At 49.5% G+C, this 17,882-nt stretch overlaps 1 pseudogene across 1 annotated transcript; it reads left to right on the top strand.

Moving 5' to 3' along the window:
- Positions 1-13,582: 13,582 nt before the first annotated feature.
- On the top strand, positions 13,583-15,991 carry LOC308578174 (lysophosphatidic acid receptor 6-like; annotated as a pseudogene). The gene is made up of 2 exons: positions 13,583-13,637; positions 14,935-15,991. The product of its transcript is annotated as a lysophosphatidic acid receptor 6-like (transcript).
- The last annotated feature ends 1,891 nt before the right edge of the window (positions 15,992-17,882 follow it).

The raw sequence follows: 17,882 nt of genomic DNA, 5'->3' as shown, positions 1-17,882 counted from the left end.
CGGAGGTGACCGTCGTCGACGAGAGCAGGGAGGGAGACCCGCGAGACTTCAGATGGAGGCCCGCCACGGGAAGCGAACGATATCCGACGTTCGTCCCTTTGCAACAGCAGCACCCAGCTCCAGCACCGGAAGGAGGGGAGGGGGGAATGGGGGGCTTCGAGGGGGGGATGGATGTCAGGGATTTAGGAGCAGAGGCAAGGCCAAGGGAGGAAACAGAGAGCGAAGGGGAGGAGGCAGAAGAAAAGATGAGTGATGACGACGACCCGAGATCTCCTAGTCTTTCCAGTGAATCAGAGGATTCACAGAAAGGAGCACCAGTGGCCAGGGCAAGGGGGGAGTCTAGGGGGGCACCCCAGGAAGATAGAGCCAGAGGGGACTCAGGGGAGAGCAGTTGGAAATCGGGACCAGCGTCACCGCCAGGGAGCAGGGAAGAAGGGAGCCAGGGGGCAAGCGCTGGCAGCTCACCACAGGAGGGAGGGCATGAGTCAGGAGTGGCCACACCTCCATCGGGGAGCGAAGAAACGGTTAAGAGGAAAGTGGAAGGTTGGGCGCGCGCGCCAAGTTCAAATGCAGAGGAAGGCGGCGCAGTAAGCAGCCCGGAAAGGGAACCAGGTCCTAAAGCCCGGTGCAAGGAGGCAGGAGGGTCCGGGTCAGCGTCAGAAGAATCCAGGAAGGAAGAAACCCCGGGGGGTAGAGGGACCCAGAGGAGGACAGTCAGGCGGAAAAGGTGGAGCAGGGCTAGGATATTAAGTTGGTGCACAAGGGGCGGAGACTCAGATGGAGCTTCGCCGATCTAGCTACTAGACGTAGAGTTGCGCGCAGCAGCGTGAGAATGGAAACTGCAATTCAATAAAGACTTTTACTTAATGATCGCTGGCTAGCGTGATCCTCTGTGAGCTAGGATCTTCAAGCAGCTCTGACAGCGTCTATGTATTGACCTGACTTTGAGGTCTGATTTTTTAATAGTAGACAAAATGATAAACACTGTAATCACCCAAATGCTTGATGTTACCAGTTGTGCTTCAAAACATCATGGCTTCATCTCGCACCTTTTAAAACTAAAAAGCAAAGCTAGGCTGAATTTCAACTCCATTACCACACCAGAATTTAAGAATTACCCTCCAATGCTTGCAGACACATGGTCTTCCACACAGCCACAAATTGGGAGAGTTGAAAGGGACCCTGGGGTCATCTAGTCCAACCCTCCAAAATATAGGGTTCACAGCAAGATTTCGCAGCAAGATTTGTACTACCAAAGAGGCATACACCATTTAAGTACAGATTTCCAGCTGGGAAAGGAAACATCTATGCTCATATCATGTACTAAGGAAGAGGAAAATAAAAGTACATAACTTTACACAGAACCCTTTTTGCAGATCTTGAGATAGTTTGAGTGAGTTTGAAATGATATTTAAGGAAGAAGTGAACAGTTTTCGTAAGATAGGGAGAGGATCTCTTATAAAGCACAGTTAAAGCAGCCCTAGATTTGATTTTTTTTAAAGGGAATACACAAGTGTTGCCCCCTCCCCCCTTTGCAGTTTCCTTTAAAGGAAGCTTACTCGGGAGTAAATTTACCTAGCACAGAAGTAAGAAGGGAGAAACCAACTGAAATAGGCAGGGTGAAACAAGGGGGAGGGGGGGCATTTTCTAACAAAAGAGGCCATGAAGCCTTATAGAGACTGATATCAGGAGCCTTACAATAACTCTTCTGTCCAACCAAATCAAAGTTAAAACTGGACTCAAATATTTTTTTTCTTAGAATGAACACCATACTTTTATAGGCATACGCTTAATGAAATACATACACTGCATTTTAGTTTGAGAGAGCAGTTGTGCTCAACTAGGCTTTTGCAGCAGAAACATTAGGTTAACTTCACCTTCTCACAAACTCAAAAGTTACAACAAACATCATTTGCCATTAGACTTAGAATCACCCTCCTCACTTAAAACTAGAAGAAAGAGGTGGGGTAATCCCCCTTTCAGAACACAAGTAGCACGTATACAGGATTTCACCACTTGGGAGGGAAACTCTCTTTTAGAGCCTCTCTCAAATAACAAACATTTGCACACTCCATTCTCCATTTTGTTTTGTTTTAAGATTGATAAGGCGCAACATGGCTTTCTTAGATTTAAAATTTTGAAGCAAGCTTGCAATTTAAAACTATGTGCATTTAAGAACAGTCTGTGGATGCCAAGGCCAATGTAAATACAAACCCTTGAAATATTTCTAAATCTTTGAGTACATCTCTTATTCATTTTTTTTAATTTTATTCTTCTTCTTTTTTTTTTTTAAGAGAAACTAAGATCTCTAATGCTGGGCTGTTATTATATCTACTGCCTTCTGAGCACCATTAAGTTTACAGTTTCATGTTCCAGCTCTAGGCTACAGTTTAACAACACAAACTTAACCATTTTTGCCCCTTTATTTTATTTCTATTTTTCTCTAATTGGAAATGACAAGCTGGAGGGGCATATTAGAGTCCTCTCTGGGGCAAAAAGGCTTCATGGAAGCTTTGTTGCCAGGAGGAGTCCAGCTAGGGTGTTTAGCGAGCTCCCATTCTCTCATATGTTATTATTGGGCTTTTTTCGTTAACGAAGTACGCTAAAGACAGAAAGAGTGGAAACACACACACAAGGGAGGAAAGGCAATGGGAAAGAAAGGGGGGACAGATAGAAGATCCTTTCAGTACTCAAAGTACCATTGACTAACACAATTCCTACTTATCTTCAAGCTACAAACTCATTTCAATAAATCTTATACATGAACTTAAACTTCATCCACGGGACACCTGGCCTGAAAACTTCTACCTCGGGACACCTGGCCCGAAAACTTCTACCACGGGACACCTGGCCCGAAAACTTCTACCTCGGGACACCTGGCCCGAAAACTTCTACCTCGGGACACCTGGCCCGAAAACTTCTACCTCGGGACACCTGGCCCGAAAACTTCTACCACGGGACACCTGGCCCGAAAACTTCTACCTCGGGACACCTGGCCCGAAAACTTCTACCTTCTACCCTCCACAACAGCCTCCTGCCTAGCCTTTTGGACTAAGTTCGGGCTCCCTACTGGACGCCTGTGCAGTGCAGTGCCAGATCGGGGGTCGAGAAAACAAATTGTAGGGACGCCTCCGAGGGAAGACGTCAGAGAAACAGTAAAGGAGCCACGCTTTCCCGGACTCAATTCCAAGACGGAAAACGGGGGAGAAAAGGAGAGAGAGATTAAGACGTTCCTGGACGACCCCGAGGGGGAACATCGGAAAACAGTAATAGTACCACAATTTCCCCGGTCACATTCCGCGTAAGGAATTGGGGAAGAGAAAGGGAAAGGATTTGACGTTCCTAGACGACCCCGAGAGATAACGTCAGACAGAAAAGTTCCGCGATTTCCCTGGCCACCCTCCGAGGGGGAGAATCGGGGGAAAAAAGGAGAGAGAGAGAGAGAGAACGTACCCGGCCGACTCCGAAGGATACCGTCAGAAATGAAAGAAGGAAAGTCTGGCTGTCGTGGGGACGTTACTTTTCCACCCCCCTCCCAATGTATTTGACTTCAAACCATACTCACGTTCGAAGATGTCCCCCGCAAATCTCAGGATCCTTTTCTTTTTAGCCGGCTTGACCTTGCCTTTGCTCCCCTGGTTGAGCTTTTGGTGACGATTGATTACCGCCCGCAAAGAGGAGGCAGGGAGAGGAAGAAGGATCCCTGGGCTAAGGTTGCCCAGTGGCGCCCGATCCCTTCTATCTCCCCTCTCACCTTTACAGGAGAACCAAGTGTCCCTGAGTCGCGGTCGCCAACTGTTAACGGAAAAATCTGAGGGCTCCCTTGGACAAAACAAAGACACCAACCAGGATAACTTGGAGCAAAACAGCAGCCTGTAGGCTTGGCCTTTATTGAACTGATGCATCAGGGTGTTCCCCTCACTTGCAGGAGAGAGGAAAGACCCAGAACAATGGGCTGCAAGACCTTATAAAAACTTTTGAAATTCCCCTCCTCTAGGTCAAGCCCACCCCCAGAAACATCATGCATACATTACAGAAAGGAGGGGTTGACATCATGCATACGTTACAGAAAGGGTTGACATCATGCATTCATTACAGAAAGGAGGGGTTGAGGGAGGAGTTGTGGTGGTAACCTGAGTGTCCTGTCACCTGGCTGGTTCCTCCTTTCCCCCTCCCCATGAGTACTTTTCCAGGTGACAATGGGGAGTTTGCAGTTTCCTGCCCCCAGAGGGAAGATCTGATCATTGTCCTTTGTTTCAGCCCGTGGTGAATCCACTGTTCTTTGTGATTTTGATTGTCTTCTGTCTGGGATTATCAGGGTTGACATAGCAACTGGGCAGGGCTCCTGTGGATGTGCTGGTATGCTGAAGAGATTATGGCTGACCAGAAACCAAGCACCCCCCTTTGATCCTTTGATAGTCTTTGTCACATGGAGTAAAAAATGGAACAGTGCAAATCCGATGTATGGTTGATTTTCTATGAATTTATAACAGAAATGTGGCGTATGTAGTGTGTGAGTGTGAGTGTGTGTGAAGTTTGTGCAAACAGAATGATTGGGGTGGGGGGGTTCCTGCTACAACTGTAAGCCCCGTGGGGCAGAGCCAACCTGGAGAATAAACACGCCTTGAAAAGAACTGCATGCTGTGGGTCTGTTTGGTGAGGGTGGCCAAGTTTGATAAACAGTAGCAATAAATGGTTGGAGGAGAAGTCTGGGAAGGGGCAAGAGCCCCTCTCTGCCCCCCTCAAGGCTCCTCTCAGGCTCATCCAGGGTCCAAGGCCTCCTCCATTTTTGGAGGGCCAGGAAGTGAGTGGTCCCTGCAGCTTCGCCTGCTGGAAAGGGGGCGACATGCCAGAGGCCAGCCTGGCAGGGTTGTTGTGGAAGGGGGAGCTCCTGGGACCGCCTCCTGGGCCTCCTCCGCAGCTTCACTTCCAGACCGGTCAGGAATTGGAGGGGAGCAGGGTGCTCTGTGCATGGCGATTGGGTGAGGGCAAGAGAGAACCCGGAAGTGGGTGGATTGAGCCGGGAAGAGAGGAGAGCAGCAGCCGGGGGGGGGAGGGAGGGAGTGGGGGGGTGTTTTTCTCTGCCAGGTTGAGAGGGGCTCCAAGCCCTCTTTGAACCGCCCCCCATCTATTGATTTTGGCTGACTAACCCTCCCCCCCCCAAAGAAGGCATCCTTTTGGAGCCCATCCTCTCCTCCGCCTCACGAAAAGGATTCTGGGACGCTTAGTTTATCCTCCCCAGCCAAAGACACCTTTGTCACCCCAAGAGTCAGCGCTAGGAGAAGGGCTCCACCTGCAGGAACAGGGGAAAGGCCAGGCTGGAGACTCCCCTTCTGGCCCCTCGGGGTCCCAGGAGCCCTTTCTGGATGGCCCTCGCTTGCCCCCCCAAATGGGCCAAGACCTCTGTTCCTCCCCCTCAGGCGGAACAGGAGAAGTCGCTCCCACTCCGGATCCCTGCGGGTCTCAGGAGGCAGTGGGGGGGGGGACTCTAGGGAAATTGCCCAGGGCCCTGGGGAACAAGCAGAGTCTGCCTCAGTTTCCTTCCCCAAGGCCTTGGAGGAACCTTGGGGTGCGGAAGGAGGGACCCCAAATGGAGCTCAGGCTCCTGGCAAGTGGGGAAAGGAACTTTATATCTGCCCTGGCTTCCTCCTCGGAGGTCCCTTCCGAAGGAGAAGGGGTCCCAGGTCTCCACGGGGGAAACTGGGGAAGCATCCCTGAGACCTGCATTCGAGGCCTAGGCTTTCGCCTTTCAGGCTCCGGCCACCTTCTCTGTGGTGTTTATGGGAGCTGTAGAGATGGGGTCACATGCAGACAGTCCCAAGTTTAAGAAGTGTTATGGGAAAATCTATGTGCAAGGCTGCTCAGTCCCCCAGCTGGTTGGGCAGAGCCAGAATAAAGGAAGGAGTCCAGCCACCAACTGGAGCAAATTGCTGTAGACCAAAGTTTATTGCGCAACAGGGTCAAAGAGGAATTTTGAATCCCAAGGATGGGGTGACAAGGACTTTTCAAAGGTTCCATCTTATCCCAGCATACAGTTCATTAAGCATCATCGCTACATCATTCCTACATCAGAAAAGGGGAGGGTTATACATGATCAACTAGGAGGAATGTGTTGGGGCAACAGGCGGATACAGGATATGTGTTGGGAAGTACATTCTAAGCACCTGCTACAAAGGGACAATAGAACTTGGGTCTGCATAGTCTGCCACCTGGGCAAGTCCGGAGGAGTGCCTTTGCCCAGCGATTGACACCTATGAGTACCTTCCTTTGCATATGTGACCTCCCGCTTGAGGGATTATGGTGGGGACCGAGTGCTTTCCAAGTCCTTGGCCAGTGAAGCAAATTGGCAGTGGAATGAAGGAAAATGGCAAAGGAGTTGATTTTATATGATTTTTAAGCTAGGTAACATCCCTGAGCTGTTAAGTCGAAAGTATACCTTTATGCATAATATTTGTAACATTTAACAACTTTAAAGATGTGCCCCCCCCCATAATTTCTGTAACAGTTGGATCCCGTGAAAAAGATGGGCTCTGCTTTGGAATATCCCCCCCCCCCATCTGTAAACTGAACTTCACAGTAGAGTTGTTTCTACCAATATTTATAGTGTTTCAGTCTCATATATGTAGGATAAATTCAAAAAGAGTTTCCTAGACTGGAGGTTACCCACAGAAACCCCCCCAAAAAGGAGGAAGTCTCCAAGTGGAAAGATAGGCCTTTATTGAAATACAAATGGGCCTGCAAAGAACCACATCCCAAAAAGCGTTGCCACAGAAACGAGGGAGCTAGAGGTGCTTTTCTGGCAGTGGGACAAAATGTCACGGCTAAAGTCTTGAGGGCAGGAACCGGAAAATACTGCTTCCTTCCACTGAGCCAGCTGGATATATTATGATTTCTAACATTATCTTTTAACTGCCAGCCGGGGATGCATTCAATCATTCATAACTTTTTAAGGTCTGTTTGCTTATATTGCTGCAAGCAGTTGATAGTCGCAGTTTAATAATGAAATCGGTCGGACATTTCTAGGATTTGCTATGTCCTTATCTTGTCTGGGTATCAAAGTAATGTTTGCCACTTTTCAGGTTTCTGGGGTTTGTCCCGTTTCACTCGGTTCATAATATCCAAAAAAGGTCGCAAACCGAGGCACGCACTTCTGGGTTTGAGTTGGTCGTAATCCAAAATGGTCGTAAACTAGTCTGGTCTTAAACCAAGGTACCACTGTACAAATAATAAAAGCAGTTAAACATTCTGAATGATATAAAGAGACTTCCCATGTTTTGGCTTGTCAGGAGAAATTTTTTGTTTCTTGTTCCTGCTTTTCTCTCTCTTATGTATTCCCAATATCATACCAATCTTAATCCTTTATCTTATCTTGACAGCCACTGGTATGTGACTTTCATAGTATTTAATGGAACTATATGTAAATTAACATGCAAGAGGAAAATTTTCTTCTTCCTGTTGTTGTCCATCCACTGCTTTTGGCGCAGTCCCTTCTCATTCCACCGTCTTATCTTCCAGGACTCTGGGCTGTCTTCCACCTTTCTTTTGTTTAGTTAAAATGAAGACATAGTGGTCTTTCATGTCTTTCAATGAACTGATATTTTCCCAAACCAAATAATCTTCTGTAACAGACAATACCGTGGTGTCAGAGCTGCCCGAGGTCCCAGCTCACAAAGGACCAACGCCGGTTCGTTCTTATATACAAAAGTCTTTATTAAGTTCAGTTTTGCTTTCACAGCCGCGGCACGCAGCTCTACTTCTGAAACTCTAGACTGCTGAAGCTCCGTCTGAATCTCCTCCCTCCAGACACCAGTTTAAGACTCTAGCCTTGCTCCACCTCTTCCTTTGCTCTTTCCTCCTCTGGGTCCTCCTGTCAGCTGGGGTCTCGCCCTTCCTAGACTCATCTGACGCTGAGTCCCCTGAGTCTTCCCCCTGCCTCCGGCGGGCTTTAGGACCTGGTTCCCAATCCGGGCTTTCTGCTGTCCCGCGCGCCTGTACATTCGAACTTGGCGCGCGCGCCCAGCCGGCAACCTTCCTCCTGACCATTACACTGCTCCTGTCACTGCTTCCCCCTTCGGGGGGGCTAGCTGGACCTGACCTCCCCTCCGTTCCCCCACTCTCCGACAGAGGCGTGGTCAGTCCCGACTCATCTCCTCTCCCTGCTGGAGGAGACGCTGGCCCTGACACATGGGACTCTTCATAGAATCATAGAATCATAGAATCCTAGAGTTGGAAGAGACCCCAAGGGCCATCGAGTCCAACCCCCTGCCAAGCAGGAAACACCATCACCACTACGCTCTGGTGGGGAAACTGGTCCTGATCTCCCGCTGCTGCTTTGGGAGTCCCCGCTGGCCCCCTGTTTCTGGTGTGTCCCCCCTGGGACCCCCCTTGCCCTGACCATCGGCGCCTCCTTCTGGGAATCTTCCGATCCGCTGGAGAAGCTCATGGAATCTCTCGGGTCACTGTCATACTCCCCAACGCTGCCCTCAGATTCTTCCCCTTCGCTCTCCATTTCCTCTCTCCCTCTGCTCCTGAGCCCCTGACACATGGGATATATTTCGCAGTCAATAATTATTTGGTCCCTCTACAATCCAAGCTTGCTCCCCCTGAGCCCTAAGGGAAGCTTACAAAGATCAAAGATTCACCTTCACTTTTATAAATCCATATATGACAAAAATCCATGCAAACAGATGTGGTTTCCTGTGTGAAATATTCCCCAGTTGTAATCCGTCAGTTGTCTTCAGCCACCTTTGAGAGAGGTTTTTTGGTTTTTTTAATGTAATCATGTCTTTGAACAAAGTCCCTTTATATCTTCAAACAAGTTGATACCTTGCCCATTCTAATTAGAGCCCTCCACAAAGGACCACACCATTAAACATCAAGTTCTCAAGGTTTTTTTTCCTAAAGTTCCACTTGCATTCTGCTTAATTAATTGATTCTTTCTCCTTGAGGCTTGCCAAATCATGAAGCAGCAAGTATAAAAAAAGACCAGACACATCACATATTCCAAAGCAGAACGACGAAAATCCTTTCCCGGTCAAAATCTTAGAATCATAGAATCATAGAATCATAGAGTTGGAAGAGACCACAAGGGCCATCGAGTCCAACCCCCTGCCAAGCAGGAAACACCATCAGAGCACTCCTGACATATGGTTGTCAAGCCTCTGCTTAAAGACCTCCAAAGGAGGAGACTCCACCACACTCCTTGGCAGCAAATTCCACTGTCAAACAGCTCTTACTGTCAGGAAGTTCTTCCTAATGTTTAGGTGGAATCTTCTTTCTTGTAGTTTGGATCCATTGCTCCGTGTCCGCTTCTCTGGAGCAGCAGAAAACAACCTTTCTCCCTCCTCTATGTGACATCCTTTTATATATTTGAACATGGCTATCATATCACCCCTTAACCTCCTCTTCTCCAGGCTAAACATGCCCAGCTCCCTTAGCCGTTCCTCATAAGGCATTGTTTCCAGGCCTTTGACCATTTTGGGTGCCCTCCTCTGGACACGTTCCAGTTTGTCAGTGTCCTTCTTGAACTGCGGTGCCCAGAACTGGACACAGTACTCCAGGTGAGGTCTGACCAGAGCAGAATACAGTGGCACTATTACTTCCCTTGATCTAGATGCTATACTCCTATTGATGAGGCCCAGAATTGCATTGGCTTTTTTAGCTGCCGCGTCACACTGTTGGCTCATGTCAAGTTTGTGGTCAACCAAGACTCCTAGATCCTTTTCACATGTACTGCTCTCAAGCCAGGTGTCACCCATCTTGTATTTGTGCCTCTCATTCTTTTTGCCCAAGTGCAATACTTTACATTTCTCCCTGTTAAAATTCATCTTGTTTGTTTTGGCCCAGTTCTTTAATTTGTCAAGGTCGTTTTGAAGTGTGATCCTGTCCTCTGGGGTGTTAGCCACCCCTCCCAGTTTGGTGTCATCTGCAAATTTGATCAGGATGCCCTTGAGTCCATCATCCAAGTCGTTGATAAAGATGTTGAATAAGACCGGGCCCAAGACAGAACCCTGTGGCACCCCACTAGTCACTCTTCTCCAGGATGAAGAGGAACCATTGATGAGCACCCTTTGGGTTCGGTCAGTCAGCCAGTTACAAATCCACTGAGTGGTAGCATAGTCAAGACCGCATTTTACCAGCTTCTTTACAAGAATATCATGGGGCACCTTATCAAATGCCTTGCTGAAATCAAGGTAGGCTACATCCACTGCGTTCCCTTCATCTACCAGGCTTGTAATTCTGTCAAAAAACGAGATCAGGTTAGTCTGACATGACTTATTTTGCTGACTATTGGTGATCACAGCATTCCTTTCTAGGTGCTCACAGACTGTTTGCTTAATGATCTGCTCCAGAATCTTCCCTGCTATTGATGTCAGACTGACTGGGCGGTAATTATTTGGGTCCTCTCTTTTCCCCTTTTTGAAAATAGGGATAACATTTGCCCTCCTCCAGTCTGCCGGGACTTCGCCTGTTCTCCGGGAATTCTCAAAGATTACTGCCAGTGGTTCTGAGATCACATCTGCCAGTTCTTTTAATACTCTTGGATGCAGTTCATCTGGCCCTGGAGACTTGAATACATCTAAACTAGCCAAGTATTCTTGTACTATCTCCTTAGTTATACTGGGCTGTGTTTCCTTTGCTGAATCATTTGCTCCAAATTCTTCAGGTCGGGCATTGTTTTCTTTATCGGAGAAGACTGAGGCAAAGAAGGCATTGAGGAGTTCAGCCCTTTCTGTGTCCCCTGTTTGCATTTCACCATCTTCTCCTCTGAGTGACCCCACTGTTTCTTTGTTCTTCCTTTAGCTACGAACATACCCATAAAAGCCTTTTTTGTTGCTTTTAACCTCTCTAGCAAGCCTGAGTTCATTCTGTGCTTTAGCTTTTCTGACTTTGTGTCTACACGTGCTGGCTATTTGTTTGAATTCCTCTTTGGTGGTTTCCCCCCTTTTCCATTTTTTGTACACATCCTTTTTTAATCTTAACTCAGTTAAAAGTTCTTTAGATAGCCACCCTGGCTTCTTTAGGCACCTTCCATGTTTTCGTCTCATTGGTATTGCCTGACGTTGTGCTTTTACTATCTCCCTCTTAACAAACTCCCAGCCATCATGAACTCCCTTTCCTTTTAGTATTACTGTCCATGGGATCTCACCCAGCACTTCCCTAAGTTTTATGAAGTCGGCTTTCTTAAAGTCAAGAAATTGAGTCCTAGTATGCTTGGCTGCTCCTTTCTGCTGTATAGTAAACTTCAGAAGAGCATGATCACTCGCGCCTAATGATCCTTCCACTTCTACCCCACTAACCAGGTCATCAACATTGGTTAGGACCAGATCTAAAATGGCTGTTCCTCTTGTTGCTTCTCCCACTTTCTGGACAATGAAGTTGTCTGCAAGGCCAGTGAGGAATCTGTTTGACCTTATGCTCTTGGCTGAGTTTGACATCCAACAAATATCCGGGTAATTGAAGTCCCCCATTACTACTATCTCCCTTCCTTTTGCATGCTTGGCCATCTGTTCCAGGAAGGCATCATCTATGTCCTCCATTTGGCTTGGGGATCTGTAGTAAACTCCCACAATGAGGTCTCTGTTATTCTTCTCTCCCTTAATTTTGACCCAAATGCTCTCACTTTGACTTTGAGGTTCTAAATCTTGGATCTCTTCTCAGGTATACACGTCCCAGGAGGAAAGAGAAAGAGCCCCAGGGAAAGAGGAGGTTGGGCTGAGCTGGTGTGGGAATGAGAGGCAGAGAATGCAAAGCAACTCCGGAAACGGTGAACAAGGCAAGCTGTGATCTCGTTTGAGGAAAGGGAATTAAGATGCCTGCTTCCCCATCCCCAGTGGATTAAAATGTCCAAAGATTAGGAAAAGAAGAAAGAAGAGGAAGCAGGATTGGATGAACATTATAAGAGACCATAGTTTTCCATTGTGACTTGGCTGAGATTTGTTGGAACAGTTTTTAAAAGGCCTTATAAAAACTGGACCTAGAAACTGGAGAAATACTAATTTGGATTATTAGACGATCATTATAAGAGTCATATTGCACTCTCTGAGTTGGTTCAGATTTGAAAGCTGGGCTAGGGAGGAAGATGAAGGGAATGTGTCATCTTGGTGAAGAGGAAAAGAGTTTGGATTTGATTTCCCGCTTTATCACTACCCGAAGAAGTCTCAAAGCGGCTAACATTCTCCTTTCCCTTCCTCCCCCACAACAAACACTCTGTGAGGTGAGTGGGGCTGAGAGACTTCAGAGAAGTGTGACTGGCCCAAGGTCACCCAGCAGCTGCATGTGGAGGAGCGGAGACGCGAACCCGGTTCCCCAGATTACGAATCTACCACTCTATGCTAAATACCACTTACCACTGCATGCTAAATACAGCTGGGTTTATTCTGGAGTGCAGATTATGAATAATTGTTGCTACAGATTATTTTCAGACGGAGATGGGAGTTTTCTTTTCGGTGCCTGCCCTGTGGAACACCCTCCCAGCAGATGTCAAAGGAAAAAAACAACTACCAGACTTTTAGAAGACATCTTCATTGGACGGATGCCCTTGTATTCCAGGGTCACGAGAGAGGGAGAAAAACTTTCCACTTTCTCCATGCCTGGGCATAGCCAAGGAGAGCCCCCCCCCCCATTCCTCAAATATTATTGAAAAGCATTACCCGAGGTTCTCTCTCCCCCCCAGCAGAAGCCTGCCCCCCATCAAAAGCCTGGCTATGCCCATGTCTCCATGCCATGCATAATTTTATAAACTTCTGTCCTGTCGCCTCTTACTTGAATGTTCTTTAAACTAAAAAATCCCTATGCGGAGCTGGCGAAACTAACAGCAAAACCAAGAAAGCAACATGAGGGACTAGTCATGAAGAATGGAAGCCCTTTTGGAAATATCTGAAAAAATAAGCAGATGAAATCGCAAGCAGGATTTGAAATATGAGCAGCGATTGACGATTGATAATATACGAAATACGTTTTAGCAGAAAGTTTATTAGAATGCGTTATGTAAATGGGATGGGATTAAGAACATCATGGAGGGAACGGCGGGAAGTCAAAGTTTAAAGAGAAATGTAAAACAAATTTGGAATCTTGAATATATGTATACTGTATAAAGTTTAATTTAAAAAACTGACTTCAAAAAACTAAAAAGTCCCAGACGCTGCAACCTTTCTTCATAGGGAAGCCTTCTCCTCCACTTTATCATTTTGGTGGCCCTTTTCTGACCATTTTCCAACTATGCAATACAGTATCCTTTCTGAGGTAAGCCGACCGGCACTGCACACAGCATTGCAGAAGCGGTGGCACCATATATTGGTACAAGGAACGGATAGCAGCAGTTTTATTTTCACTAAGTTCTTCACCTTCCAGAGACAGACAAACACAACATAAATCGCAGAATCAATAGCAGTTATGGGGCTTCTCCTCCCATGCAGGGAAGAGGGAAGGGGCTGGCGAGAGACGCGGCTTGTAGTTTTTCCCCAGCCGGAGACGCCGGAGGGCGGGGGGAGGAAGTGGGTCGGAGGCGAACCTTCCCGGAATGTGCCTGGAGGGGTTGAGGTTGCGCAAGGGGGCCTTGAGTTGCCGGGTAGCAGCAGCAGCAGCCGCAGGGCAGGGCAGGCAGGCGGACAGAGACCCACATGGAGGTCCTGGAGGTAGGAGGCAGTGGGGCTGGGGGCGTCGGTTGCTTGGCTGGGAGCCAAGGTGAGGCAGGGAGAGGGCGGCAGGACTCGTTTGGCCCCGACGGCAGGACTCCTGGGTCCCATGGGGAGGAAGGCGTCAACTCTGCTCCAGGGGCTTGGGGAGGGCGGCGGAGACGGCTTTCTAGGAAGCGAGAACCTCCAGGAGGGTCATCAGCACCCTGGACAGCCGGGAGGGGGGAAGAAAGGCAGTCCCACCCCCTCGACGGCCCGCGCTCCCTCCCACCTGCCCACCTCTCGCCCCCTCCCCGCTTCCTTTCCAAGGGGCTCAGCCATAGCTCCACCAGCCTCCGCGGAGGGAGGGACTGCCTGTGAGCCCCGAGAGAGAGAGAGAGAGAGAGAGCGTCCTCTGCAGGAAGAAGAAGACCACGGCCTCCCCCCCCCCCGCCCCCAGTCTCAACTGGGCGAAATGCGGAGATGTCAGGATTTGAGGCTTCCTTTAAGGAGGGACAATCTAGGACAGAAGAGCCGCCGACCAGATACCCCCAAAGAAAACCTGCGAGCCGGATTCAGGCCCAAGCGCATTCTCCTCTCTTGCGCTTCCCGGGAACTGGGATTCGGAAGCATTCTTGCCTCAAGCTATTTAGGTAGAACATAGCCATCATGGCCAAGCAGCCATGGACAGAGCATCTCCAAGCACCGCAGAATCCTAAGAAAGGGGTTCAGGGTAAAAAGGAGAGTCAAGATTGTCAAATAATTCGAAAGGCTTGGAAGTTATCTAAAATTGGGGGGGGGGGGGGAGAGAGCTAAGAACCAGGCAAAGCGGGGCTGAAAAACGATAAACAAAGAGCCATCTAAAAGAGGGGAAAGGAGGTTGCAGCAGGCAAAATTTCAGGGCACCATCACCCCAGTCAGTGCACCACAAAAACAAAAGGAAAGAGCGCTCTCTGCTGGCTCCCCGCAGCTGAAGGTTTCTCCAGATTGACGGCTACATTGGACAGAGAGGGGACAAGAGGCGGTCGCTCTCTGGGTGGCTCCTTGCTTCGGAGCTGCTCAGTAGCTCTAGGGTGGGTGGGAGAAGTGTGAGCCTCGGAGAGCCGCGGAACCAGCCCCGCGAACAGGCCGCCGAGTGCGTGCTTGGCCTTTTCAATGTGTTGAGGGAGTGGGAGAGTCTTGGTTTGTTTTTGTTTTAATTTTTGTTATGTATTTTGTGTTTTTTATATTTCATTTTTATTTTGTGAACCGCCCTGAGCAATACGGATGAAGGGTGAATAAATGAATGAATAAGCGGTTTTCTTTCGTTTTTTCCCAGCGGCCGCCGAAGACCCTCTCCGTGCCGCTTTCTGGTGGCTCCGCGTGGAACAGCAGCAGCCCCACCTCCGGCTGCTTGGAGAGCGCCGACTTCCAGTACCTGCTCTTCCCCGTGGTCTACAGCCTGGTCTTCGCCCTGGGCCTGGTGGGGAACCTCTTCGTCCTGGGCTACTTCTTCCGCGCCAAGTCCGCCACGGAGCCCGCCAACGTCTTTCTGGTGAACCTGGCCGCCATCGACCTGCTCTTCGTGCTAACGCTGCCCTTCCGCATTGCCTACCACGCGCTGCGCAACGACTGGGTCTTCGGCGAGGCGCTGTGCAAGGTCACCGGCTGCCTCTTCTTCGCCAACCTGTACGGCAGCTCCCTCTTCCTGGCCTGCATCTGCCTGGAGCGCTACGTGGCCGTGGTACACCCGCTGCGCCACCTCCGGCTCCGGCAGCTGCGCTACCGGGTGGCGGCCGCCCTCGGGGTGTGGGCGGTGCTCGTCGCCGCCGTCCTGTACCTGGCGCTCCGCTTCCCCGACGGCCGCACCGCTTGCCTGGAGAACTTCTCCTCCAGCTCCTGGCGGGGGCGCATCTCCTCCGTCAGCCTCCTCTTGGCCGCTGCCGTGGGCTTCCTGCTGCCGCTCTTCCTCATCGGCATCTGCTACCCGCTCCTTGCCGGGGATGCAGCCCGGCTCGCGAGCGGTGCGGCGCAAGGCGCTGCGCACGGTGCTGGTGGTTCTGGGCGTCTTCCTGGTCTGCTTCGCGCCCTATCACCTGGTGCAAGTGGTGCACACGCTGGGTCGCGCCGGCGTGCTGGGCGGCTGCCCGCTCCTTCGCGCCACCTACGTGGCCCGCCGGCTCACCATGGCCCTCACCAGCCTCAACCCGCTCGTCTACTACTTCGCCGCCGAGCGCTTTGCCTGGCAGCCCGGCTGGTGGAAAGGCTGCTGCTGCTGCTGCCGCCGCCGGCTAGAAACCGCCCAGCCGCCCCTGCTGAGACTTCGCGGGCTTGGGGCCAGTAAGCAGGGATCCTCCTCGTGGGGAGAAAGCTGCGCTCCCGGGACGGCGCCGTGAGCTCTCCAGCAGATCGCGGATCGTCGGAGGTGCGCGCGCCTGCCTCCTCGGGCATTCTGGCTGCGCCTTCGTGTGAGCGAAGGAGTTCCTCAGCCTTAGACAAGCAGCCTTAGACAAGCGTCCAGCATAAACTGCCCTGGAGGAGGTTCCTTCGCCCTCTTCACGTTAAAGTGCTCATTTACACACCCACAGCCCGTTCGTCGCAAGGACCGTTTAAGAGATGGGAATTTGGAAGGCAGAGAGAGAGAGAGAGAGAGAGAGAGAGAGAGAGAGAGAGAGAGAGAGAGACTTCCCCTCCCTTGACGGGGTTTCTACAGCTGCTGCTGCTGCTGCGAGTGTTGGGGCTTCGCAGTTGAGACCTCTTCTGAAGTCTTTGTGGCAGGCAGACTTTAACAAGGCGCAGGTACTCCCTGCTTTCTACACACCCATTATAGCAAAGGTAGGCCACAGCCAGGCAGAAGAAGGGGAAGAGAGCATCTTTTGCAAGCAGAGGGACCCAGCTTCAATTCCTGACGTCTCCAGGAAGGGTTGAGAGAGACCGTAGGCTGAAATCTGGAGAGCTGCTGCCAGTCAGTGCAGAGAGCAATGAGCCAGATGGTCTGTCTCCAAATAAGGCAACCTTCTATCTTGCTAATGGATCAAAAAAAGGAGGAGTGCTGTATGGGCCTATGTACCCCTTTGCCTCACCCCTTCCTCAGCATCTGAGGCAACCATTCTACACACACACACACACACACACACACACACACACATGTTATGTCTGAATGGCCAAGTTTCCCAGGGAACATCCCAGCAGCCCTCATTGCCACTTGTCTGTGTGTGCAGGGGTCATAAGTGGAAGACAGAGCCTCATCTTGGCCAGCAAAGTGGGTGGGTGCTTCTAGGGAACAGTGTTAGTGTCAGAGTAATGCAGTTCAGGCAAGACACAGTAGTCACATATTGCAAAGAAGATGGGGAGAGGGTTACAATACAATATAGGTTGCTATAGGCATTGATTCTCTTGCTCCTGCCCAAATCTCTGTTTTTATTCTAGAGCCTTTCCATCACAATACCAAAACAACAACTAGCTAAACGACAAAATATGGTAAATAACTTTATTTTGCTGGGGGGGGGGGGCAGAGTAAGTGACAACACATTCTACTGAGCGTGGAACATGTTGGTTTGGGAATCCCAAACCTGAAACTGTATTACAAGGCATTTTGGTTGAGACGTGTTATACAGATCATTAGAAATGCAAAAGACCTTCCTTTGAGTTCAGCTTGATTCACCATCAAGGCATCAAGGCATTATTGCTTCCGAACCCATCAAGGTCATTGATTTGGAAAAGTAGCCACCTTTTCCTCCGCTCTAGTGGTGTGGGGGGAAATGGAATGCAGACCCATCCCTGGCTCCCTTCCAAAATTGTATTGTCCAGATAAATACAAACAACGTGACAGATGGACCAGCAATAGTCTAAGGTACATAAAATATTTATTTGCTAGAGGAAGACCCAAAAGAACCCAAAAGAACCCAGGTGTGGGATAAATGGCAATATATTCCTATCATTTGGTTTCAGCATTGCATTGGAGGGTCTGCAGTTCTGTGATGACTGGGCTGCACATGTGGTGCGACTGCCCATCAGCAAAAGAATTTTGGGAAACATTTCCCAAGAGTTGGGGAAACTACCACCTCCCCCCCTTTTTTGTTCTTGTTAGATCTTTAACCTAATAAATCATAACAAGCTAGCATTATAATTTGGTGGTGGAAGCAGGTTGGGGACAAGACACTCCTAAAATGTCTAAATTTAGTAAAGGGTTAGCATTTAAGCAAACCCCCATAATTCCCGAATTTAGTAAATTGCCTAGGGGATAAGTCATTTAAGAAACAAAGGCAGAGTGATGGCCCACCAATG

This window comes from Podarcis bocagei, assembly GCF_964188305.1.
Source record: "Podarcis bocagei genome assembly, chromosome: W".
In the NCBI taxonomy this organism is placed as follows: domain Eukaryota; kingdom Metazoa; phylum Chordata; class Lepidosauria; order Squamata; family Lacertidae; genus Podarcis; species Podarcis bocagei.
Note: the sequence above shows the minus strand (reverse complement) of the source record. Positions and strands in the feature narration are given on the sequence as shown.